The 26,389-nt window shown below is 49.5% G+C and overlaps 1 protein-coding gene across 7 annotated transcripts in view; it reads left to right on the forward strand.

Annotated features, from left to right (window-relative positions):
* Positions 1–26,389, forward strand: part of KIRREL1 (kirre like nephrin family adhesion molecule 1) — a 101,839-nt gene that overhangs the window by 3,240 nt on the left and 72,210 nt on the right. Inside the window, exon 1 of one of the 7 annotated variants that reach the window (XM_067728273.1) lies at positions 22,815–22,993. The exons of the other annotated variants lie outside the window; for them this stretch is intronic. The gene's annotated coding sequence lies outside the window, so the exon portion shown is untranslated. Of the gene's footprint in view, positions 1–22,814; positions 22,994–26,389 lie in introns of those variants that run through there. 7 annotated transcript variants of the gene reach the window in all.

Here is a 26,389-nt window from a genome sequence, read left to right on the forward strand (position 1 = left end):
CTGTTTCCAGCATGCGCTGGCTCCTCAGACTGATTGCACCGAAAATTGAAATATTTATTCATTTTCTGGGAGATTTTCTCACTCCCCAGTCTCAGGGAGGAGAAATTGAAAAAGAAAGATTATAGCTAATCAGAGCAATGTGGGATGACAGGCTGGCCCAGGGTGGGAGCTGCCCAAGGGAGGGTGGAGGTGAAGGTAGGGGGAAAATCTGTCCCCCCAGCCCCCAGAGTCCCCTGGGCATCCCTGCCACCGCTTGGCAGGGCGGTGAGGAGTGAAGGGAAGAGGGCCTCCTAAATTCCCAGTATTCAGCTGCCGAGTACAGCTACATCCTGCCAGAGAACAAGAGTCTGGAAAAAAAGAGTAGCTGGGAATGGACTCTCTCCTCCCTGTGCCACCCCCACCCCCCACAGATGTCCCACCCTTCTAGCCCAAAGCAGGATCTTGAGGTTGGGGAAGAGGCAGGGAGCGACATGGCAGAAATCAGGATACCAGGTCCCTCTCCTTGACCTTCTTTTTTTTTATATATAAATTTATTTATTTTATCTATCTTTGGCTGCGTTGGGTCTTCCTTGTTGTGCGCGGGCTTTCTCCAGTTGCGGCGAGCGGGGGCTACTCTTCATTGCGGTGCGCGGGCTTCTCATTGCAGTGGCTTCTCTTGTTGCGGAGCACGGGGCTCTAGGTGTGCGGGCTTCAGCAGTTGTGGCTTGCCGGCTCCAGAGCACAGGCTCAGTAGTTGTTGCGCACGGGCTTAGTTGCTCCGCGGCATGTGGGATCTTGTACCAGGGCTCGAACCCGTGTCCCCTGGGTTAGCAGGCAGGTTCTTAACCACTGTGCCACCAAGGAAGCCCTTCTTGACTTTCCTGATGGGACTTCGGCTCAGGCCCAAAGGGAGGGTGTGAACCCAGTATTTAGTGCCTGGAATTACCTCTGGCTAAGTTCTGGACCCCAGAAGACCCTGGATCAGGAGGCGGAGGCATCTAGGTCCTCCCACCTTCTGCTGCCTGCATGGTTGGCTGTCTTGCTCTGCCTTTGGTTCTCTGATGGGGTGAGGATGAGGAAGCCCAGCCTTGTCCCCGGCTCTTACCCCCTTGACTTGAGAACCAAGTGCTGATGGAAGCTCTTGTAGACCCTCTTTATATCCTCGGGGACCAAATCTTAATTTCTCTTTTATCCTTTCAGTTTCTGACACAGTGCTACACACTCGCTTGGTAAGTGCCCTTAAATATCGGATCAATTGATTGATTTGATGAGAGTGCTACGATGTTGGAAGAAGGCAGTATTAAAGGGTGCTTAAATCACAGACTCCTGTCCAGCTCCCTGGCTAAACCCCCTCCCCCTTGGCCACTGGGTAGTTGTGTTGGCTTTTGAACAAGGTATGTGCCTTCTCTGCGCCTCAGTTTGCTCATCTGGAAAGTAAGGTTAGGAATAACATTTCATAGGGTGTCGATGGCAGTCAAATATGTTAATCCGTGTAAGGTGCATGGAACAGTGTCTGGCACAGAGAGATGTGCTCAGTAAGTGCTTCTGTTATGACTTTGTGGCTGGACATAGGAAGCCGAGTTGTTTGCTTCCTTTCCAGCTCTCCTTATGATTCTCTTTTTGTTTTCTTGCTCCAACTGCCCAGATGTTTTGTCCTGGGCTTCAGTACCTCTGCTTTGTATCTCTCACGGAGAGAACTGGGTTGTAGAGGATCCAGAAGGGGAAGCTGACCAGCCTTCCCCTGGTTGGAGACCTCAGGAAAGCTCTGGAGAAGGAGAGGACCAAGTGGAAGAGGTCAGCATTCTAGTGAGAAGGAGCTAGAGCTCTTGGGAGAGATGAGGAACACTAGCCCCGAGGTGGCAGCATTTCAGAGTCTGGAAATAATACAGATCATTTATTGAGCCCTTGTGCTAACTACTTGATATGCATTATCTAATTTAATCTGTACCACAGCCCCCTGAGATTGGCTCTGTAATTATCCCCATTTCATGGATGAGAAATCGAGGTTTAGACAGGTTAGGTATCTCGATGGTAGCTGGGGGAACCAACCCACCTCAAATCCTGCGCCCCTCCCCTTTGCCTGGGATCCCACATGCCAGCAGGGACAGATGCTGGGCTAGGACAGGGTCTTTCCTGATCCAGAGCCAAAGGAGAACTAAGAGGAAAAGGGAATGAGTGCTCGTAAATGGAAACTCACTCAAATCTTAAAACTCATCCTTTATTCTGAGATTCTGTCCTTCTACATTTTTGGGTGTTGAATGGTTTTTCTTTGATGATACGACAGTGCCCATAAATGACTTTTTTTAAAAGCCCTTTACTTGGCAAATCTAAAGGTTTGCAACCTGTGTTTGTTTCTAAGATTAGACACAGCGTTACAGGTCCATGAGCTACAAACTTGGGCACTACCCCTGTACCATGCAAGGCTGACTCCTGGAGAATCGTGGCGAGGCAAGTGGTGGAGTGCTGAGTGGGGGCCTGGGGAGAAAACCAGGACAGTCAGCTTCCAATTCAGCGCAGTCCCTGGCAGACACAGAGGCTGGGATCTGGTGTTCCCATCTGCTTTGGGAAGCCCTGCCTGCCCTAGAGTGGGGCAGAGTGACTGTAGGAGGTGGGCTCCCTACCAAAGCGTCAAAATTACTTCCTCTTGAATCCCTACTGTGTGCTCTTCACATTCATCATTCTTTATTCCTTTTAACAACGACCTTGTGAAAATAACATTACCCCAATTTTATAGATGAGGAGACAAAAGCTGAGTTTAATTAACTTGCTTAAGGCCATCCCTGGGGTATTAGATCCCCGATTTCAACTCTTTGTCTTACTACAAAGCCAGGCTGCCTCCACGTCTCAGCCACCTGTGCAAGTGCCTCCTTTCAGCTGAGGCGGCTGTGGAGGGGAGAAGGGGCCTTCTTCCTTCTCCTCTTCCCCACGGCGATGGCCAGGCTTCTCCTGGTACCTTGCTCAGCCTTCTCCCCCAGGGCTCAGCCCATCACACCTAGCGCACATCCATCTTGCTGCTTTGCTCTCAGGGTCATCTGTTTTATTCAGTGGGGATGGGAACTCCTTGTCTGTCAGGAGAAGGAGGTTAGTAAAGCCCCCTTTCTTCCCACCTGTAGAGTCTTTTTAACTTTGTACTTGTATAGTACTTTCCAATTTTAGCAACTTTTTCACACGTACAATCTCATTTAATAGAGATACTGTGATTGTCCTGTGATACAGACAGGGTAGTTATTACTGCTCCATTTAACAGATGAGAAAACAGAGTCCGAGAGAGTTGAAATGACTTGCTAAGGGGGAGGTTGGGCTGGAGGGAAGGGATAAGGGGCAAATTCCTCCGTCACCCCAATTTGGGGGGACTGTTTCCAGCTAAGGGTAGGGAAATTCCTCTCATGTGCCCAGGGCTGAGAAAGCTGTGCCCCTTCCCGACCTACCACCTCCTGCCTGGTTTCTTTTCAAGGCCTCCAGACCACTTTACTTGGCCATGTCCTGGAGGATGCTTTGACCTGGAAAGGGCTGGTGTAGGGGTTGGAGGAGGCAGTGGTCAGCAGTGGGGGAGAAAGAGGCTGCCACGTCCTTGGTCCTCGATGCTGAAATGCAGCATCAAGGAGAGGCTGTCTCAGGAGTCAGGAAACAGAATGAGTTCATTCCAAGTGAGAGAGAAGGCTGTTCACTTTTGTGGAGGACGTGCTTTGTGTTTTATGTGCATTAGTAACTCATTTAATACTAACAATCTGTTAAATGCAGGAGTCATTATCCCCATTTTGTGGTGGACAAAGAGAGACTCAAAGATGTTAAGCAGATCGGCCAACGTGATACATCTTAGAAGTGACAGAGCCAGGACTAGATCCCAAGCAGGGAAGTTGGAGTGGGGCGGGCCGGCATGATTCCCAGAAGGAAGCCCCTGAAGATGGTTATATCCACCTCTTCCACATTGCTGCTGCATGCAAGTCTCACTGCACAGTGTGTGTGCCCACAGGCACGCGCATAGGTTCCCACGTGGCCTCCTGTGCACTCTCACACGCAGCTATTTCTCATCCCCATATCATATACCTATGGACAGATATCTCTGGCTTTCCCCTGGTCCTTCCATTCACCAGAACAACACTGCCATGTTTCTGTGTACCATTCCCCTTCCAGCTATGGCAGCCATCCTTTGAAGAGTCTTTGAAGGCACTAATTTTTGTCTTGTCTCACGTGCTCTGAAGATATACACACTACAAGGTTAAGAAAGTTAGAACGCTTGGGTTCCTCATTCTGTGACTCTGGTCTCTCTCCATCCTGCAACCCCAGCTCTTACACTTTCCCACTACTGATTCACAGACAATGCAACCTGATAGAGTTCTTTGAGCTCCCAGGATGAAAGCTGTTCTAGCTCCCAGACATTGCCAAAGATCACATTTTTCTTTCTTTTTCCATCCCACTCTCCCACACCCCCCATCAGCTCTCTCCAAACTCCCAGTTTCTCCCCCTCCACATAATTTCTCCAGCAACTTTTATTAACCTCCGTAGCCTCTGGGAGCTGAAGCCTCATTCCTCTCTGCCCTCCTTGAGTCCATTTAACAAAATTGGGATCATATTGAAATAAATGTGCCTTGTAGCCAGCCAGCCTCCTCAGGATTAAGGGTCTTAAATCCAGGGTGGAACTCTCTAGTACTCCCTAGCAAATTCCATTAGTTTCTCAGGAGATGCTGCTGCTGCTTCATTCCTCTGGAGGTCTGGCTCTGGGAAGGTGATGGGAGAATCTCCCAGAAGGCCACGGGGACTGGGTTTTGAGGTAGGGAAGGGACAGCAGGGACCTGAGTGCTCTGTGCCTGGAGGGTAGTCCCTGGAGGCTGCCCCACTCCAGGCCAGATTAGGAATCATACATTCCTCTTCCAGACTGGCCCTTTGATGCTTTTCTTCTCTGCCTCTTATTTCCTTCTGAAGCGATATGAGGAGTCCATCCTCACTGGAAGATGTGTGGGAAGAGAGTAAGGACTCAGTCCCTTCATCCCACAGAAATGTGTTGTGTACTTATACTATGTGCCAGGCAGCAGTGCTGCAAAAAGAATAAAATACTGTCCTTGCCTTTAAGGGTCTCACTTTGTGATTTAGGTGCAAACATTACTTAGCTTTGGTAGGTCTCAGTTTACTCTTCCATAAAATGGGGAGAATTAATTTTTTTTTTTCAAATCAGCAAATGGATATTTCTATATATAAAACATACTGGTAGGCATTATGAGGAATAAAAAAACCCCCACAAAATTGTATGGTCCCTTCCCTCCAAGAAGCTAAGATGCGCATACATGTGCAGAGATTCCAGGTAGTGCCAGGCTGGGTGTAGTTGGTGTCAGGATAGCAGTGTGCGCAATCAGAGCTGGGGAGTTTGCTGTGGGCTGAAGAGGCCAGGAAAGGCTCCATGGAGGAAGTGGGTCTAAGGATGGACAGGATGTGGCTGTGGCAGGAAGAGGGAGAGCATTACCAGACCGACTGAACTTCCCGAGTCAAGGTGTGGCTACCGGAATGTGCAGGGTCCATTGAGGCTGGTGGCAGCTCAGGATTTGGGTCAGGGCAAAATAATGGAGGTGATCCAGAACAGTAGACTGTGGCCTGACCCAAGAAGGCCTTGAAAAGCCAGGCCAGAGACTGTCCTGTAAGAAGTGGGGAGCCAGGGATTTCTGTTTCTGAAGCACAGGAAGTGTTAACCCGTGTGATCCCTACCTCATTCCTCACCAAACCCTCCTCTCCTCTTAAACTCCCCTTCCGCTGCTATAGAGATCTGCAGCCCATTCAATTGGAAAAAAAAAAAAAAAAAGGTGAAATGGGCAGATGATCAGAGTTTGACCAGGCAGAAGTGAGCAGAAAACCTTAGAGAAAATCAGTTCTGCCTTGGGAAGTTTCAGATCTGTGACCTGAGTTGGGGAGGCTTTGGAATGTTGAGAAGATCTCTTTTTCTCTGTGAACCCTCAGGTATATGATAAAGATGCCCGGAGACAGAGTTCAGTGGAGAGCCCTGCAGCTTGGTGGATACCAGGCTCTTTGTCACACGTTCCCTGGGAGCTTAGGCCGGGTCTGCACTGCCCAGAGTCTAGGGGAACCACCTGGTTCCATCAGAGGGCCAATCTGGATTTAGTCCCTGCAGGGTCAGTCCTGGGCCATTTCCTCTGGTCAGTGGCCAGAGATGTGTGTGCACTTGGGAGTTGAGCCTAGAGATTTTTAAAACCTCTGCAAGGAAGCCAGGTCTGCTTTTTCAAATGGAAACCTTTGAAGAAGTTTCCTGCTAGGGTGGTGAGTGCCTGTGTCCAGCTAAGTCAGTGTGCTTTTAGTGGCTGGGCTGGGCCAGGCACTCAACTAGGCACTGGAGGTACAAAGGTAAGTGAGATTTGGTCCCTGTCCTCAAGACACTCTGGGGCGGGTGTGGGAGAAGGATGTATAAACACATATTGACAATACTATAAGATAAATGTTGGGAGAGAGGTATGTGAAAAATGCCGAAGTCTAGCTGTCGGAGAGGGGGGAGTGGAGGAGGCAGCCTGGCAGGGGGAGGGCACAGCCACAGATGTGAGGCTCTGGGGCTGCGCTGGAGCCTCTGGAATGCAGCGCCACTCAAGATATCCCGGCTCTGGACAATCCCTGATTGTGCCCCCTGCTCCGGATGGAAGGAGCTGAGGAATCCGAAGGAGTGAGCAAGGTCCCTCCCAAGGATTATGATTTCCAGGAACAAAGGCAGTTTATATAAAGCGCCCTTTCCCCAAATCTCCAACCTCCTGTGTCCAGTTCCCTCTTCCCCACCCCAGCTCCCACCCAATGGAGCTGATTTCTAAATTAACTTTGTCCTTGTAATCTGCTTAGCTGAGTTCTTTTTCTTTTCTTTTCTTTTCTTTTTTCCCTCCTTCCTGAATTCTCCCAGGAACAGCCTGGGGCCCTGCTCGCTCCATTACCCAGCATTGTCAAGCCATGAGGTGCTTTTAACTGCTCTTACCATTGACTCTCTTAACTGGGAGGTTATTAAAAGGAAGGAAGCTGAGATGGGCAGATGGGGGCAGAGAGAGAGAGACACAAGGGAGAGGGAGAAGGCAGGCTGACAGGGTGAAGCCCCAGAGAGGAGTTGGGGTTTTCTTCATCTTGATTCCCTAGTCATCCAGTGACTCCTGTATTTTAATCCCAAACCCTGAGCAATTGACATGCTGCTTGCTCTATGCCTCAGTCCCTACCTCCCTGGAAATCTACTAGCTTGACCTCACTGTGAGATGGGATGGGGGGACTCCCAGAGGCCCCTGCAGCCCCACTCCCTCTTTGCCCACCTCTCCCACACACATACTCCTGCTACCAGTGCTATCAACTCTCCAGCCTCCACCCCCAAGTTAGCTACTGCCTGGATGATGTTTGATCCTAGACTAATGTGCCTATCACCCTGCACACATCTGGGAATTCTTCCCTTACTAGGCCGTGGGTGAAGTGAGAATACAAAATCATTTTAATGTCTGTTGGAGCCAAATATAATTAGAAAGGAAAATCTGACTTGGCAAAAAAAAAAAAAAATCGAATGCATTGCAAAGCTAAGTTAAAACGACTTCTGTATTATCGGCACTGCTGCTGCTCTCCATTTGTGCAGAAAATTGAGAGGGGAGCCTGTAAAGCCTGTATGTAAGGGGTCTGGTGTGTGCACGTTGCCTTTGGTTTCATACCAGGGTCATGTCATAAGACTAGTCTCTTTTAACACATCTTTGGAGTGGGATAACCCCTCAAGTACCCCGGGACCTCCTTACCAGAGGGCCTATGGGAAAGCCAGACTTGCCCAGAGGGGCCGCTGCCCGTGTGATCAAGACCAAGTCATTTCACTAGAACCTCAGTTTTCTCATCTATAAAATGGAGACAGTAATACCTACCTCAGAGGGTTGCTATGAGGACTGAATGAAGGAATCTATGTTAAGAAATGGGATTTGGAACACAGCTGGTATTCAGTAAATCCTATTGCACAGTGCCGGCTTTTTATAACTCATAGTCCAAGGCAGATCTGAGGAGAGCAGACGGTAGGATGAGTGAAGAACAAATAATGGTGCAAAGACAGGTGAGTCTCTGTGAACTGTGCCAGTGATGGTGGTAATCCCTGAATTTACGGTTTCTGGAATGCAGTGCAGTGGGACTTTTGAGATGGCAGCAAACCTAATGGAAAGCTCCCTGCTTTAGAGTTAGGTCTGAGTCCTGGCTCTGAAGGTTCAGTGGTCTCTTCGTCTTCGTGAGCCTTAGTCTCCTCAGCGTTAAATGGAGTGACAGCAGCCACAGCCACTTACCTCTTACCTGAAGCCCTGGGAAAGCATCTGGCAATGCACAGTAAGCGTGACCAGGAGGTTTGTCGCGCCACAAGATTTCAACTCAGTGTGTTAGAACAACGATTCTCAAACTTTAACAAGCTTATGAAGCACCTGGGGATCTAGTTAAAAAGTGCAGATTCTGATGTGGAAGATCTGGGGTCAGGTGGAGTTTTTTTTAATTTGTTTGCAATTTTTTTTTTTAAATGTATTTGTTTATGTATCTTATTTTGGGCTGCGTTGGGTCTCTGTTGCTGCGCACTGGCTTTCTCTAGATTCGGGGAGCGGGGGCTGCTCTTTGTTGCAGTGCGCGGGCTTCTCATTGCGGTGGCTTCTCTTGTTGCGGAGCACGGGCTCTAGGCGTGCGCGGGCTTCAGTAGTTGCGGCATGCGGGCTCAGTAGTTGTGGCTCACGGGCTCTAGGGCGCAGGCTCAGTAGTTGTGGTGCACGGGCTTAGTTGCTCCGTGGTATGTGGGATCTTCCCCGACCAGGGCTCGAACCCATGTCCCCTGCTTTGGCAGGCAGATTATTAATCACTGTACCACCAGGGAAGTCCTCAGGTGGAGGTTATGCCTTGGCACCAAGTCCCAGGGGACGCCAATGCTGCTGCTTCTTGGACCGCACTCTGAAGCGTTAGAGGATGTGTTCTTCTAGGGAAATAGATCTTCAACATTCTAATGGGAAGCAAGAGAAAATAGAATTTGTTTACCTGAATTCGCTTTTCAGCCAGCTTAGTTGTGTAACAGAGCCCGGATGGATCGTTGATTCAGGAGTGTCGATATGTTTGTTTTAGGGAAGCAGGTTGTGGGACGGAAGAGGGGGCAGTGGGTGCCAGCGTGTCCATCTTCGGGCCCAAGCCTGACCTGACCAGCCTCCTTCTTGCCACCTCCCAAGCTCCCAGTCGCCCCTACTCCACCCCACCAAGTCTTCACTCAGGCCAACAGCTGCCAGCTACAAAGTTGAAAAGCAACTAGCTAGTATGTTGGTGGAAACGCCTCCATGCACGACCCAGTCAGTCACTTCCACTCAATTTTTTTTTCTTTAATGAAGAGTCCTCAAAATCCAGCTGTCATTTGGTGGAGTTTTGGGGGAAAATATTTTGGCAGAGCTGCTAGCCAGGGCCTAGACCTTGTTGGCTTTGGCTTGAAAATTTGGTCAGGAGCAAATTGAGGTTTGGGAAGGAAGGTGGGTCATAGGCCTAACCGAGGGCATGATTTGGGGGGAGCAATGGAGGACCATCCCTGGGCAGGTCATTTTCTCACACTCACATAGACCTACTGGTTGTTCAGGCAACGTGATGAGCTAACTCATTCTCTCCCTACCTTCTCTGTCTGTGTGCAGAGCCTCAGGCTGTAGAGGAAGATCCCCAGGCCTGGGAAGAGAGAGCTTCTGCCTTCAGAGTTCTGATTCAATGGGGGAAGCTTGGTTCTTAAATCTAGGGAATCCTGTCCACTGGGGGAAACAGGAACTCTCATTACTTCCCCTTATCCCCCCCCCGCCCCCCCAGAAAACTGACTGCACATTCAGCCATCTCCAAGTGCAAGTGGGGACATATGCAAACTGCACGCATCCATCCTGAGGGGTTTCAGAGTAAATAAAGAAGGAGGTGGGATCAATCAGATGGGGCTTCCTAGAACATAGAGCCTGGGGTCAGGAGTGAAGATGGAGAGATGATTCTGGAAGAATCCTAACATCTTTGGACTCTCAAGATCTCTCTCTTTAGTCAGGTAAGACTAACCTGAATCAACCTGGACACGTCAGTGTTTGCCCTTCTTCTGAAGAGAAAGGAATTTCATTCGCTCTCTCTGCTTACTCACTTTCATATCTAATAATCCCTGGCAAGCAGGAAGTTCTTCTTTGTGTCTAACCTGAACCCTTCTTGCTCCTGCATAAAAAAAAAAAAAAAAACTGTCTTGAGACTGTAACTGAATAAGTGTCCGGTATTCTTTTTGTCTGGAAAAATAACATTTTCCCCAATAGGTTCATTTTTCTCTCACTGCAAGGCAAAACTCCCTGTGATAGAGAAGCAAGCCCAGAGAGGTCATAAGTGAGACTGTCTCTGAGGCCCCAGTTGAGGCAGAGCCGGTTGTCTCTTTAGGGGTCAGATCTGCTTTCCAACAAACTGCCAAGGCTATCTTCCCAGTGTCCCCAGTCAGGGCTAGAAGGATAGTGTTCCCAGGAACCTGGCTGAGTCACCATGCCCTTACTTGTTCAGTTTCCCCTTCTCAGCGGCTGGAGCAGCTGGAGGCTGGAGGGCTCTGGGCCGCTGTCTCTGGCTGATGGCCTGAGGGCCTCTCCTCCTCCCTCCATGGGGGCCAGGCTGAGAGAGGGAGGCCCTGGCATCTGCTGCTACACCTGGTACCTGTAGGAAAGCGGGGCCTGCAGGGGAGATGGCAGAGGTAGGCCTATGCCACAGTCAGGCCCCGTTCTAGCTTCAGAGCAGGAATATTTTCCTTTTGGAATCACACAGGGATGTCCTCAACCATGCCTGGGTGGACAGGGTGGATCCCAAGTGCCATCAGTGTGGGCAGAGAAAGGAGAGGATAGGGTGTCTGCCTTTGGAGATCTACTAATCTGTCGGAGTACGGATGAGGATCCTGGACTGTATTAGATCAGTGCAGACTTTTAGCTCTAAGCTTGAACTTGAGGGTGGAGACTTGATTTCTGCTATCGGATAGCTAATTATAATAGAGGAGATAGGTTCCCCATCTTCCTCAGGGTCTACACACACAGAAAGATCATCTAAATAAGGGGAGGGGCTTCCCTGGTGGCGCAGTGGTTGAGAGTCCGCCTGCCGATGCAGGGGACACAGGCTCGTGCCCCGGTCCGGGAAGATCCCACATGCTGCGGAGCGGCTGGGCCCCGTGAGCCATGGCCACTGAGCCTGCGCGTCCAGAGCCTGTGCTCCACAACGGAAGAGGCCACAACAGTGAGAGGCCCGCGTACCGCAAAAAAAATAATAATAATAAAAATAAAAAAATAAATAAGGGGAGGATTTTGAACCCTGTTGTACATCAGCACAGGAGAAGATGGAAAAGGAGGTACTGGAGCTGCGGGATCAGTTATGGAAGGTTTCCAGGAAGGGGCAAGAGGGGAACATGGAACCCAGTGGGAAGGACTGGTAGGGCAGGACCCGGTGTAAAAGAAGGTAGAAGAGACGGCTCTTACTGGAGGGCTGGGTGGGAGAATAGTGGGGGCCGGGGGTAGGGCTACCCAGCTAGAGCAGTGTGGGCTGCAGCCTCTGGGAGCTGAGAGCTGTGGTGTCGCCTTGTCAAGTCGTGGCCCCTGCAACGTTCACGCTGGCCGTGTGACACACTCCCACACGCACAGGCCGGGAGAGGAGTGGCGGTAGAGCAGCTCCTGCTTCCTGGAGGACGGGGCGGAATGTAAGTCCTCGAACAGGAGGAGCTGATGTGTGTGGTGGGGAGACAGGAGCTTGGCCCTCTGGTCCACCTAGAGGAGTCAGCGGGGCTGTTCCAAGTTGGCTGCAGCGTGGAGCCTGCCTGTGGGGCAGAGTGTCTTTGTCGGGGGGAGGTTGCTACCCTTTTTCAAGGGTAGCCATGGCCCGGGGTCCTGGAAGTGCTGCCCGGTGGCCTGGCACGGGACAATCTGTCCACCAGCACAGACACACGCTCCGCTGTGCTGGGCTTCTCCCTGCCCCCCAGCCGATGATCCCCAGGCCTCTTCCTCCTGCTGTCCTCCCCTGTCTGTCGGTCTGTCACTCGGCAGGAGTGAAATGTGCCCTGCTCTTGGAGCATTTGGTGCTTGATAATTTGTGGATTATAGCTAACTCTCGATAAAGATTCCCCTAATTGCTTGGCTCACCTCAGGTTCTATCATCAAAGCAAAGCCGTGAGGCCCCCCTCTCGCCCTCCTTTTCTTTTTATTATCTCTTAATTAATCACTCTGGCTTTCACACTTAGCAGATAATTACAGTCTCCTGGGCACGAAGCTCATTTTCATAACCTCCTGCTCCAAGCCAGCAGCAGAGCGGGGGAGGGGAGGAGGAAGCAGGAGAGAAGGGGGAGTGGGAAGAGAGATGCTGGAGGGAGGTGCGGGCAGCAGGTAGCGGGTACCTGAGAACAAGGGAGGAGAAGAAAAGGACTTTGGGCAGCAGCACGGGGCGGGGGTGGGGGGGGCAGTGTGGAAACAAGGAGTGCTGAGCGTGGGCACGGGGACCAGAACCCCGGTCAACCCAGCAGTCCCAAGGAGGCTCTGCCAGTGGGCGGGGAGTATGGCCCTGCTCCCTGGGGAAGCCCCCACCTGGTCCACCAGTGCTGGCACAGCCTGAGCTGTACTCGCCGGCTCCCTTGGCCTCCCAGGGGGTGAGGTGGGGTACATCAGGAGATGTGCATAGGTTGGTGGCCAGAAAGCTGAATGAGGAGCAAGAGATGGTCCCAAGTGAAGTTCCTTCAACCATGTGCTGGGAAGTGAGGCAAGCTGGGGTGAGAATGGTGACAGGGAAAGGAAGGACAGGACCACCATCCAGTTAGCACCCAGGTCTTGGTCTGGGAAATTTTCTTCTTTGAGGAGAGCAGGGCACACACCCTGGGGCTGAATCCCATGGCCATGACTAGGGAATGGCCACTCAATAATGTGATTGGATGAAGAGGGGAAAGCCTAGCACTTCCTCACACCTGTGCCTTGTGGGTGCTGTGCCAGGGGTCTGACGATATGCTCATCATACCCATTTCAGAGATGAGAAAAACTGTGGCTCAGGAAGAAGAGGTGAGGCAGAGAGAAAGCACCGTTCCCACTGGGCCGTCAGCCCTGGCATCACCACAGACCTCGGGGCTTTCCTTGGGCTTCCAACTCCAAAATAAACAGAGAGGAAGATGTCCAGATGATGGATTTGAGAAGCTCGAGAAACAGGAGAGTTTACCGAGAGTTAGACACAGAGCTGGACTCGGACCCAAAACTCTAGAATGTACTCACGTCCCCACCACTGTTCTTCATCATGTCTCTGTGGCCTGGCCTTCTGGTCCACAGGAAGTGGTGGAGAATGAGGGAACATCCATTTTTTCCCCTCTCTATGTTGAATTTTCTTTCATGACCCTAGAACAATGTGCTTGATCTCGAGAAAGAAATAAATTGGATCCTACTAACTTTTGCTGTTAACTAGCTGTGAGACCTTGGAATCGTCCTATAACCTGAGTCTGTTTCTTCATTGGTAAATGGGAATCTTGAAAAGACCGCAGATGGTATGCGTAAACCTGGCGTATGACAGGTGCTTAACAAATGGTAGCTGTTACTACTCCTATTGTCATTACCACTACGCATGAAAGCACCTAGCCCATGCCCTTAGAAACCACATAAAACAAGTTAATTGTTTTAAAAGCTGGTGACGAAAAGAGGGTCCTTTTGTTCGACTTCCTCAGTAAGGGAGGGCACAAAATTTCTACCCTGTGTTCTTTCTGGGATGTGCTATTGAGCCTTGACAACCCAGGTCACTCTGTCCCAGTGCAATTTTTCTCTCCACAAATAAGTTGTCTGTTCTGGCTGGGGCTGCTTCCAGCTCAGAGCTTATTGGCTTCCAGCTCCAGGCAGGGTTGGTCGTCCCTTTGCTGACCTCCAGGCCTCAGACTGCACACTGCTCCTGCCGCCTGCAGCAGAGCCCCTGTGCCAAAGGGTTAAATGTGTCCAGTCTCGCGTGGCTTGAAACGTGCAACTTCTGGTTTCCCAGGCACTACAGTAGGAAAGTCTATATTCAGGAGGTAATATGGAAGGAGCACTGTGGATTTTAGCCCCATTTGTGCCTGTCAGGGAGTGGCCTCATGCACTGACCTGGGCCTGTTTTCTTATCATAAAACGAGAAGGTTAATCTCCAAGATTCTTTCTGGCTGTGCCATTTTCCGACTCTTTGCCATCCGGTGGGAGTTCAAAAAAAGGACTTGTTCTTCCTGAATGAGGCCCTGGATCTCTCTGATTTGGTTTTTCAGCCAAGGCCGGAGGTACTGATTTCAGAGGGCCAGAGCTGGGGTGCTCCAGGAGAAGGATTATTTGCTCAGAAACCAGGGTGGAAGCAAACGTTTTCTACATTTTTCAGATCTGGTCTGGACTCTAGGTGAGGACAACTGGAGTGCCCTTCTCCCCACAAACACACACACACACACACACACACACACACACACACACACACACACACACACACACACACACACACACACACACACACACACACACACACTCTGCTGTCCGCTCTGGGAAGGTGGGAGACCCTGGATCAAGCATGCGGGTTCTTGTGTCTCCATGTTGATAAGAGTTTGTTCCTTAAGCAACGTGCTCTGGCTTCACCCTGAACTTTAGCTTTGGTCTGTGAAAAGGTTTCGCAGAGTCTTGTGGGAACATAAACATTTGGTAGATTTCTTTCCCTGAAAGCTATTTCTTCTCCTTTCTTTTTCTGGGAACTTTAGCCAGCAAGACCAAGGCCCCTCCACCCTCCCATCCTCCCTCCCCTTTGCCTGAGACACCCAACCCCCTCTCTCCTCCTCCCCGCGATGAAAACAAAGTGAATTGGTGGGTACTGGGAATCATCGAGAGCAAACCGGGCCAGAAGAAAGGAGTGAGGCAAACAGATAGCTCTCCCAAGAGGAGAAATTATAAGAAGGGAGGAGAGAGAGAGAGGGAAAATAAGCAAATGGCATCAGTGGTGAAAAGTGAATTCCAGGCATTTAAAATTCTTTTGGTTTTAATCATCTCAGAGGCCGACCAGAGCTGAGCCGTGGGGGAAGGGAAAAAATGAAAACCAGGGCCCTCTCCTAGGAGCCAGAGCCCAGGAATTTCGGTCTGCGCCCTCCACCTCCTGCCTCTGATGCTCAGAAGGGTTACCTCCTCCAAGGGCCTTTCCTGACTAACCCTCCCTTTATCTCATTTCACAGGCTCAGTTTATACTCAGTTTTCAAGCACTGACCTTTCAGTTTTCGACCAGATTGCAAGTTCCCCAAGGCCCTGGATTATGCTTTGTTAAAAACAAAACAAAAATAACAAACAACAAACCTCGGCCTCTTTCATAAGTCATGCCTGGGCCTCCTCAGTGAGGGTCAGGGCCCCCAGAGAAACTTCTGGGCCTGTTTTCGTCCTTTGTAACATGGATTTGAAGAGATGAGCTGAGCCTGGAAGAAACTCCTGAAGGAACTGGGAAGCTGGGAGGGAGCCTGGCAGGTCCCGGGTGCCTCCTCTGTGCAGTGTTCTGTGTTGGCTGCTTTAGGATTCTCTCAAGGGCTGTCCTGTCTTCTTGCCCCCTCCCTCAGGGTCGGGGCTCGTCGTCCGGAAAAGCAGCAGGCGAAGCCCCTGGACACTGGTGGGTGGGGGGATTCCAGGCTCTTTCCCTGGGCAGGGGGGCAAGAGTGGGTTTTAGGTGAGGGAGTGAATCAGGAAATCTCATCAGCCTGGCCAGGTGATGGGTGATGAGGCACAGAGTGAAGCAGAGCCTGAGGTTAGCCTGGAAAGAATCAGGAGGAGGGCAGGGAAGACCCTGTCACCTGCCATGCTCAGAAGCGTCCTCCTTTTTTAGTCTGGCCCCTCCCTGTGTGCTCAGCATCTTTCTTCTTTCTTTCTTTCTTTTTTTTTTTAAGGATTTATTTATTTATTTTTGGCTGTGTTGGGTCTTCGTTTCTGTGCGAGGGCTTTCTCTAGTTTCGGCAAGCGGGAGCCACTCTTCATCGCGGTGCGCGGGCCTCTCACTATCGCGCCTGTCTTGTTGCGGAGCACAGGCTCCAGACACGCAGGCTCAGTAGTTGTGGCTCAGGGGCCCAGCTGCTCTGCGGCATGTGGGATCTTCCCAGACCAGGGCTCAAACCCGTGTCCCCTGCATCGGCAGGCGGACTCTCAACCACTGCGCCACCAGGGAAACCCCTCTTCTTTCTGAGCTTCCTCCCTCAGCCTCCCGCTCCCCGACTCTCTTTCTCCTTCTCCATCTGGAGGCAGCTTTTTCCATTCTACTGACCACTAGCTGTTTCTCCCAGTTTCCCAAACCCTCTTGCCCTCAAACTTCGATGCTGGGATGTTCAGACTTTGTTTCTTATAATGCGCTTCCCACTTCCTTCCCCCAGTAAGATTACAAACATTGAGAGCTCGAGGCTATATTAGATCTGATATTAGACTGGGAGTCCGGTGACCTGGATTTTCGCCTTGACTCTTCTTGGGCTGTTTCTTCTTGGGCAAGTCACGTGCTCTTTCGGGGCCTCGGTTTATTCAGCCATAAAACAAGGAGCTCACTAGGTGATGCCTGAGGTCCCGGAAGTACCCTTTGCCTTCTGGGTGAAAGAGCAGGACCTGGAGTTCAGACTGCTTGGGTTCATGACCCTGTTGTGCAAGTCCCTTCACCTTGGTATAGAAGAACAGTGGCATCTGCTTCGTAGGGTGGTGATAAAGATTGCATTAAATAATCTGTGTAGAATGCTTGGCAAACGTATCTGAGATGCTTTAAGTATGCGGTACGTGTTAGCTCTTATTGCTAAGCTGAACCCTAACATTTTATGGTATGAAGTAATGAGAAGAGCCCTGGATTTGTGGTCAGAAGACCTGGATTCAGGTTCCAGCTTCCTCCCTGACTCTCTGTGTGACCTTGTACAATTTCGTTTCAAGTTGTGAATATGTTAATGATAAGTCTTTGGGGACAAGGGGATCTTCTCTCTTGGTCTTGCATCTACCCCACCGTTCATGCCTAGAACGGTGCCTGGCCTAGGCACTCAGGAAGTGTGTGTTACATGAATGATTGAGTATAAGGTACTAATCGATGAACAAGGAAATTGAGGCTCTGAATGGGAAAATGAATTGCTCAAGATGGACACAGCTAACCTTTGTTGCGTGCGGGGCTGGGGCGCGGGGGGCTGCTGTGGGCTGTAGGATGTTTGGCGGCTTCCCTGGCCTCTGCTCACTAGAAACCAGTAGCACACCCCACCCACCGGTGTGACAATAAAAAATGTCTCCGGACATTTCCAAGTGTCCCCTGGGATAAAATCACACTGATTGAGAACCACAGAACCAACGAGAGGAAGAGCTAGACCTAGAAATCGAGTCTTCTGACTCCCAATCCATAGCTTTCTCTAAAATGTCAGATTGTTGTTTATTTCTCCCTTTACCCAAGTATTTAACCTTGACCCATATCATAAAATTAGGAGAGAGACGTTTATGTCATGGAGGAGTGAGTAGAGTATTTCAATCTCTAGCCCATTTTAGAAATGATTAGGCTTCCACCTAAACCATAACTTACTGACAGGGGGACCAGGGAAGGAGCAGACAGGTGGCAAAGACAGCCACCTGGACAATCCACTAGTGGGGAGTGAATGGAGGCCCTGAGTTCCTTTAGAAACGAAGTTTGGGATGAGGATTGCTGGGAGATCTACCCTCTCTCTGCCTTAAGCAGATAAAAGCCGTCCCCTGTGGTGCCAGACACCGGGACTAACTGTTTTGGGTCTCAGGCACCTGCTACACCTCCCTCCCCTCCCCTCACCCCCCTTCCCCCCAGCTATAGCTGCTGAGACGGCTCTGAGGGCCTAGGGCACCTCAGAGTACAGAAAAATCACAGATTTAATCCAACCCCTGAAAAGATAGATACCAATGAAAACCAAGACTCAAGAGTGTAAGTGACTCAGTGCCCCAGAGCAGACGCTAGAAGTTCCACCTTCAGCAGTTTGGAAAACCACTGCTTCACCTCCACAAACCTCCCTGCCTCTCCTCCCCATTCCTGACTGCACAGATCGAAAAGTCCTTCCTTGGTTGGGGGTGGAGGGGAAATGGTGAGATAAGGAATCTATTTTCCATTAATTGCTAGAGGAATTGAGGCCCAGAGAGGAAGGTGGTGGTCCCCAGAGAAGCTTGAGTAACACTGCTCCTGGGACTGCAGGCAGATCCCCCCACCTTCCCCAGACATGCCCTTATCCTTCAACCTCTGCCCCCATCCCTCCTAAAGGGCCTACTCTTGCTGTTATGGCAACCAGGGGATTAGGGCCAGCTAGGAAGCCTAACGGTAGGGGAGAGGGCTTAGAGCGGAGGCAGGTGGAAGGAGGAAATGAGAGAATGAGGTGATGATAAGGAAACAGAGCTGGGTTGGGGGGAGAGCAGGGCAGAGAGGAAGGTGAAAGGAAGGGAGAGGATGAGAGAAAACTCATCCATCCTAGGAGAGAAAAGGAGGGAGGAGCTGGGAGGGAAGAGAGAGAGAGAAACCTCAACTTTTATTTAAAATCGGAGAGCAGTTGTATGCCTGGAGTCGTTGCCATGGCAACGGCAAAGAAAAGGAGATAGAGAGCTTGTGAAGCCGTGAAAACCCAATAGGGGTAAATGTTTAAAGCCAGGAACAAAAACCATTCAGAGATAATTAAGTAACAGGCTGCAGGTTCCAGACTCCTGCCCATTGTCAGGGGACTTGGCCTGAGATGCCAGCCTGCTCTACCTCTCCTTCTCCCCCGCCTTTATCCTTGTCCTCACTCACCAAGAGGATTTCAAAGAAGCAGCCAGGGAGCCCCAACCCTCCCTCCAATCTTCTTCCCTTTAACTGGGGACTGGCCCCCTCACTCCAGTGCCAGCTCCGCAGACCAAGGCTGGACAAGCTTTCTCTCCTGCACTATTAGGAAAAATACAGTCTTGGCAGGGAAAAACAACAAAAAAGCCTTTGGTCAGATAGACAGAAGAACTTGTGGATGCTAAATTACTAGATGGACAATTAAGTTGTGGACTTTCTTCCTTTGGACCATCTCGAGGGTAAGAGCTGCAGATGTCACAGGCAGGCTGACCTCTGTGTTGACTGTCGCCCTCTGGGTCTCTGAAGTGCTGGGGCACCTGGGCTCTTCCTTCACTGGGGAGGTACAGTCTAGTCTGGGAGCTTTGCTGGGGCTGCTTCACCGTGTTTAATTCTACCTCTGATTCCTCTTTGAATTCTCCTTAGGATTTTTTTCCAGCAGGCTTAATCTTCCCAAGCTTCACGATGGCCAGAAGCTAAGCTGATAGTTTGGGGGTTAGGTATACTCTGCAGAAATAAAAAAGAAAGAAAACGCCAAAGTTCTTTTTCATATTTTAAATGAGTCACCTCTCTCCCACCCCAGACATCACAACAGCTGGCTGGCCACTTGCCCGGTGTCCTCAGGGAAATAATCTTTTGAGTTCCGCCTTCCCCTGCCTTCAGATGCCTCCCAAGAAATCCTGGATATCAAAGAAGGCTGTGATGTTCTTTCTTCCTCTCATCTCAGGATGCAGTTCTGAACCGAAGGCCAGAATAGCTAAGTCGTTTTACATCTGCAGCTTCCCAACCCCTCTCTCTCCACTCTTATCACCCACCTCCAGTCCATTCCTCCAGATACTCTAAATTTTATCCTTAGACTAAGCCAGACCATCAGAGAGTGGCAAACTGAGACTGAACGGTTTTGGCCCCTCGAAGAATTGCTTTTACTGAGCTGAGCCTTTGGCACTGTGCCATCAACCTGCACCGAGGAATGTTCTGAGGGGCAGCACTGTGAATCTCCTTATTGTATTTATGGTTAGGGGTGTTGCCCAGGACAGGGCTCAACACATCACAGCGACTTTGTATGAGGAGCCTCAGAAGAAAGTTCTGTAGGGGTACTTTTCCTAAGGCGCCGGTTAGGTTTTATTTTATGGGTACTGTAAATTGCATCACTAATTATGAATTTTTCCTCTTTCCACGTGCTGCTTGGGAGCTCAAGGCTAACCTTGCCATTCATCTCTGATGAGGCACCCAGGATCGTGTGGCATATATTTAGTATTAGGACTTTACCCCACCCTCAGTTTATTTCTCCTGGGCTTATTCTCTTTCCCTGCTGGCCTAATCACCACCATCCCCACACAATGTCTCGGGTTATCTCTTAATTTATTGTTTATATCATTGACTCTGTGTATGCTGCCTCAAGTCTTTTTTGTAATAAATTAAATGAGTTGAAATATATAAAACATAGAGCATAGTGCCTGGCACATAGTAGGCCAGCAGCTACTAAAATGTCGGCTCTTATTTTAAGTAACAGATAATATAAATTGTCTGTAATCTTCCTTTTAGGGGTACTGTAAAGATGGACCAGAGGCTGTGGAGAGCTGAGTCCCCCAGATTAAAGGCCATCTGTAAATACAGTTAACTCCCAACTGACCCAGTAGAGGGGGAAAGCCACTGATTTTTTTTTTTAATCTTTTGTTTTTTTAACTTCAGAATGCATCATGGTGGCAATAATGATGATAATAATCAGATTTGCCTTGCTTATTAGAGTTGACTTGGACTGCTATTTAAATGAGTTTCTAATTCCCTGCTCACACCAAGACTGACAACCGAGACGTTCTGGGTGGCAAAGGGAATCAACCTGCTTGGGATTAAGATTTTTCCATGGATAATCTCCAAAGTGAGAAACCTACGTGCGAGTAATTGAGCGCGGATAGCGTTTTGTTGGATGAGTGATGCCCAGCCAGACGAGGGTGAGAACTAAGCCCAGGGAAGTTGGTCGGGTGAGACAGGAAGAGGTTGACAGAGTGTGACCTCTGTGAGCCTGGGACAACCTGATCTCCATCAGGTGAGGTTGGCCTGAGTTCTTTGTTTCTGCCTTATCTATTTTCCAACCAACCTTTCATTGGGTCCTGGAGGAAGAAGAAAAAACAGAAACAAAAAACGCAATCACCCATAACCGCCTTGTTTTGTTCCACCCTGCATTTATTGAGCATTTACTCTATACTGGGCACTGTTAAGTGCCGTGGGTGTGCGAGGAGAAGAGAGCTCTCTTTACCACCTCAGGGAGGACTTCTAGTTCTTTCTGTTACCTCTAAGTTGGAGAAACTGTCCAGTGGATACACAGCCTGGGGAACGGGCATCTCCATCATATCCCTTCTTTCCCCTTCTGCTCATGCATTTCTCAAGGTCCATCTTCCATAAGCTCTTCTCTCTTGTTTCCTCAAGGTCTTTCTCTCCAGCGCTCCCTCATTTTCTCTGTTACCTCTCCAAGGTCCTCTCCTCTTCAAAGTCCTTCTTTTCTTTTCATATTTTCAAGACCTTTCTCTTTTTTTCTATTAAAATAACTTTTTAAGAGAACAAATAGTTTTATATTGGGTTTTCTTCTATCTTCTCTCCTTCAGGGTTTTTTTTTTTAAACTCTTTCCCAATTACTTACAAGGGAAAGAAAAAAAAAACCTCAGCAGCTCTCCCAATCTCTCAATTCTTTTGCTCAGAAGACAAAAGATCCTTCAGAATTACAGAGGAAGGGGGAAAAGGAAAAAAAAAAAAAAAGGATTCCAGTTAAAAAATCTTCATCAGGGTCAAAAACCTGACAGAAAAGCTTTGTTTGAAGGGCATGTGAAGGGGGAGGAGGGGGGAATTGGCAACTAGCAACTCTCAACCTCAAAAGGCAAAAAATATCTTGAGATTTGAAGGGAAGCTAGAGATAGTGAGCATTCCCATTGAAGTATTGGAATAGCTTTGATTTCCTTTTTAACCAGAGTCTTCTCCTTTTGAGGCTCGTAGGATATGCAGAGAAGGATTGGGGCGTGGGAAGGAAAGGGAAGCAGGAAACTACTGTTTTAATTTCACCCTGGGTCAGAATTGTCAAGAGTCAGAGTCGGGATGATTGAAAAGAAAGCCTAGGCCTCGAAACCTCAGACCGCAGTGGGCTGCCCAGCCTTAGTACTTTCTGAGAGCGGGAACAAGAAGAGAGTAAGCAGAGTGGAGGCATGGTGAGAGGCCCAGGGGGACTGATACACTGCGAAACCTTAGGAGCGACCTGTGGGCAGGTGGGCAGCCACGTGGCAGTGTTGTCATGGAAGCAGGATGGAGAGAGATAGCTGCCCACCTAGGAACGGAATCTAAGAGGGTGTGTGTGATGTGGACAGAGAAGGAAGGCGGGGAAACAAAGTTCCACCTGGTCATAACTTCTCTAGGACTTTGGGCAGAAAAGATTCAGAAATGTCCTTTGAATCGAGGAGCAGTGCAAGCAGGGTAACATGGGGCATTACTGAAGGAGTGTCAAGAATGAAAAGACTAGAATGAGGAAGGAAACACAAAGCTGGACACCTGGACCAGAGGGACGTGCAAAGAGAAGACAGGAACCAATCATTCATTGAGCGCATCTAAATGCTGACCTTCCCTGGAGGCCATGCTGGGGGCGGTACATGGGCCAGCTTGAGTGAGAACTGTTTGTGGCAAGTGTTTAAACCCCAGGCTGCTTTTGCCCTAGCACCTGGTATCCAGCCATCAATTGATGTGTGACGAGGGACTATGAACCAGTTTTTAATATTAGCCTGAACAAAACATAATTAGGAAGAGAAATTTGCTTCTGCAGCTCTGGCTGCTGCAGCAAAGCCGTTACATAAGGTTCATTCAAATGACTTGGGACCATCTTCCCCATTCCCGTCCCCAGGTCTCTGACTTGAACAAAGTAGTAGAGGCCCAGAGCCTCCGCACCTGCCTTCCGGAAGTCCCAGAGACAGACACACTGCCTGGGAGCAGATCTAAGACCTTCAGCCTGTAGAAGGACACTGAACAAGGGCACAAGTCAAATAGATCAGTGCATAATTCAATACAAGCAAAGGGAGAAGGGGCAGAAGACAGCAAGAGAGGGAGGGGCAGACTGGAGGGGGCGGGAATAAAGAGCTGAGGCAAAGTGTGGCTCCTCTGATGGTGGAAAGCAAAAAAAGGAAAGAAAAAAAAGTACGGCATTATCCTGGGGCAGTTGCAGACGAACGAGATGGATTCAGGAAGGAATTAACTCTGTGAATGTCCTGTATTATCACGGCTACGATCTAAGGTGGGCAAAGGAGAGGCTGTGGAGCTTTTTGGCAGAGGCTTTTTGGGTGGTGGGGGAGGAGTGAGGGAGTGGGTGGCAGCGGGGGTGACATTCGTGTAGAATGTTAAGGCCACAGGCGTCCCAGGCTGAGCTCCAAGTGGCCCCCCTTAGAGCAAGCTGTTCACTCGGGGCACTTCATCTGGGTGGAGGGAGGCAGGAGTGGAAACTCCAGGCCTAATTGCTAGGTCTCTCTCAGCTCTTCCAGGGAGCACAGGGCAGGAAATTCCTCAAATTCCAGGCTTGTAGGATCACTGCTGAGCGTAACCGCAGAGCAAGGGAAAGAGGCCGAGAGGCGGAGAGGGTTGCCTCCTCTCCATCTTTTTTCCTTCACAGTTTTAAAGCAGCAGCAAATTAGAAGGGTTTAGCGGGGCTGATGGCTAAGAGAGAGGCCCCAAACATAACAGTCTCATGTAAGAAAAGTTCCAGGTCTGGGAATCCCAGAGAAACTGGCCCTGGATTAAGTAAGTTTGAGGTTGAAAATAGACTGCTGTGGACCGGGACAGGAATTTTTCCCAGGGTGATTTTTTTTTTTTTTTTTAAAGCTCTGAGGAATAACTGGTGGAAGGGAACTTCCTTCAGTAGGACCTAAGCAAGAACTATCTTGTTGAAATAAAGGATGGTGGAGCAGCGAGTACATTAAAAGGCGTCTTGGGGGTTTACAGAATTTCCTTTTGCTCAAAGGGGGAGGCCAATCAGGTCGCCTCCTGCAGCATTGGGCGTGGAAGGGAGAGCCGATGCTGTTCCTCACACTGTTCCTTGAACGGCCCAAACATCTTCTCAACCTCCGTGCTCGTTCAGACTGGTGACCCCTCTTCCCATCCCATGCCCTCTGAAATCAGGATTTGCCTCCAAGTTGCACTTCTAGTGCCTCTCAAGGTAGTCTCCTCTACTCCCTCCAAAAAACTATTCTTTCCTTTGAGCTTCCAAGGCAAATGGCTTGAATTTCGATATGGCACTTATATGCTGTCTTAATCATAGCGAGTTGTTTACCTCTGCCTCTCTCACCAGACTGTAACGCTCCTGGAGGATAAGAGTGTGTCTTGTTCCTATTTGTAATTTCCCTCTCTTTCCTCTTCTCCCCAGCACGCAGCAGAGTGCCTGCCACACAGTAAGTCCACACACACACACATGCTCATTGACTGAATATTCTGGTCATTGGCAGGTCCCCATAATGAAATTTTAATTCGAAGTCTGGTTCCTCTTCCAGCTAACCACTTTTGTTCCTCCCTATCACTTAATATGTGCTCCGAGAATACAAACACTTTTTTAATATTATCTTCAGTAGAACATAACTAGGTGCCACTAAAAATCCATTATCATGCTTTCCAAAGCCAAGAAGAAATGACTTTTGCATTATCTACACCACCAGTCTTCCTCAGCGGTACAAAGAACTGAGATGTGAATGTTTGCATCATCGTTGATGATGGGACCACTGTAGAGGGCAGTTGATTTCACTGGGTTGGAGGAGGAAGGGGCAGTGGCCCTCGGCCTCTGTAATTCTTTCTTCTCAGTGGTTGTGCATCCTGGGATTTGTCCAGAGAACTTAGCACTGGTGGTCCCGCCCTCAGCAGCAGCCTAAAAATGGCCACTGTGGGCTGGCGTCAAGGAAGTCGCTCCACCAAAACCTCAAAAATTCACAGTCAAAAATGCCATATCCTGGATTTCATTCTAGGGCTGTGAAATTCTTTCTTGGGATAGGATTATAAAACCTTTTTGGTTCTCCTTCAGACCTTTGTGTCCCCTTTTGTTGTCAGATATTGTTACTGGGTGGCAAGTGCAGGTTTTTCACTGCACTTGAATGTGGATTCCCCACCAAAAAAACAATTCAGCTGGCTGTATGATGTCAAAATGACTCCTTGGTTTGGCTAATTCAGTCAGCTGGTGAAAGGATCATGGGGCATGAGGCATTACCCCATCTTGGTTTCCTTCCTGACTACTAAACGAGCTGTGTGACTTTGAACAAGTTGCTTAACCTCTCTGGGTCTCAGTCTCCCCTAACATGAGGAAGTTGGGATAGGTAAAAGCAGAGGCTCGGGCTTCCCTGGTGGCGCAGTGGTTGAGAGTCCGCCTGCCGATGCAGGGGACACAGGTTCGTGCCCCGGTCCGGGAAGATCCCACATGCCGCGGAGCGGCTGGGCCCGTGAGCCATGGCCGCTGAGCCTGCGCGTCCGGAGCCTGTGCTCCACAACGGGAGAGGCCACAGCAGTGAGAGGCCCGCGTACCACAAAAAAAAAAAAAAAAAAAGCCGAGGCTCTTTTCAACGGTAGCTTTTGTGTTTATATATGAAGTTATTATGTTCTTAACCTTCTTCCCTTACCTGGAGGAAGACTGAGAGAGAGGGCCGTGGATGTCGAGCATGCAGGCTGTGGTGGGTTTTATGAAAGGGGTTTTCCTTAGTGCCTTCTGTTCACTTGTCAGGTTTCAGGGGTAAATTATGCCTTTACTTACCAGGATATATATAAAAGAAACTACGGATAAATATAATGCAACCCGAGGCGTTAAATACTGAAGGGACAGGAAATAATACCGGGTGTGGTTATAGATGGTGCTAGTTTTGCCAGACTTCCTTAAAGAGGTAAGTCTGGAACAGGGCTCAGAAGGAGGCGACATGGCATGGATTGCAAGGGAAGAAAGAAATCCAGTCCAGGTGTGTGGGCCGGTGCGGTTGTGGGTGGGGCTTTTGTGGACAGCTGTTAAGGCCTTGTGCACCTGGACTCTCAGTAGACAGTTATTGTGGCTTCTTGAGAAGTGGGTCAACATAATGCAGTTTGAGAGGCTGCATTCAGATTTCTGGGCAATTGGAAGTGGGGAAAGCAAGAAGCAGGGAGGATGCTGAAGGGGCCATTATCATCCAAATGAGATCAGTGGGATGTGAGTGGTATGGAAAACATTGTAAATATCTGGAGGAAGGGAGTCTCAGAATTATATCTATTCAGTCATTTAACTTACGCTAAACACCTCCTGTGTTCTGGGCTGTCGGTTCTGGAGGTGATCTATTCCATGAATTAGGAAACTAAAGATCAGATAAGGGATGGGACCAGTCCAGTTCCACACAGCTGATTCTGGTGGAACCAGGGCTGTAAACCTCGACTCCTGATTCTCATTCCAGTGGTCTTTTCTACGACAGCTAAGTACCACCCATATTCCTTGACCTCAGTTTCCCTGTTAAATTTGCAGGTAGTGCCTGAGGAGCTCCACTGGATATAGAGTGACCTTAACACATCCCAGGAGCTCTGCAAGCGATGGGCTGTGCCCAACAGTCAAAAGTCAGGACTTGCCCCAGATCTTTTGCCAGCTGCCAGAATCCCAGGCCCTGAGATATAAACTCCCCACACAGCTTCCAGCACAGATTGCCCA

This window comes from Pseudorca crassidens, chromosome 2 (genome assembly GCF_039906515.1).
Source record: "Pseudorca crassidens isolate mPseCra1 chromosome 2, mPseCra1.hap1, whole genome shotgun sequence".
Classification (NCBI taxonomy): domain Eukaryota; kingdom Metazoa; phylum Chordata; class Mammalia; order Artiodactyla; family Delphinidae; genus Pseudorca; species Pseudorca crassidens.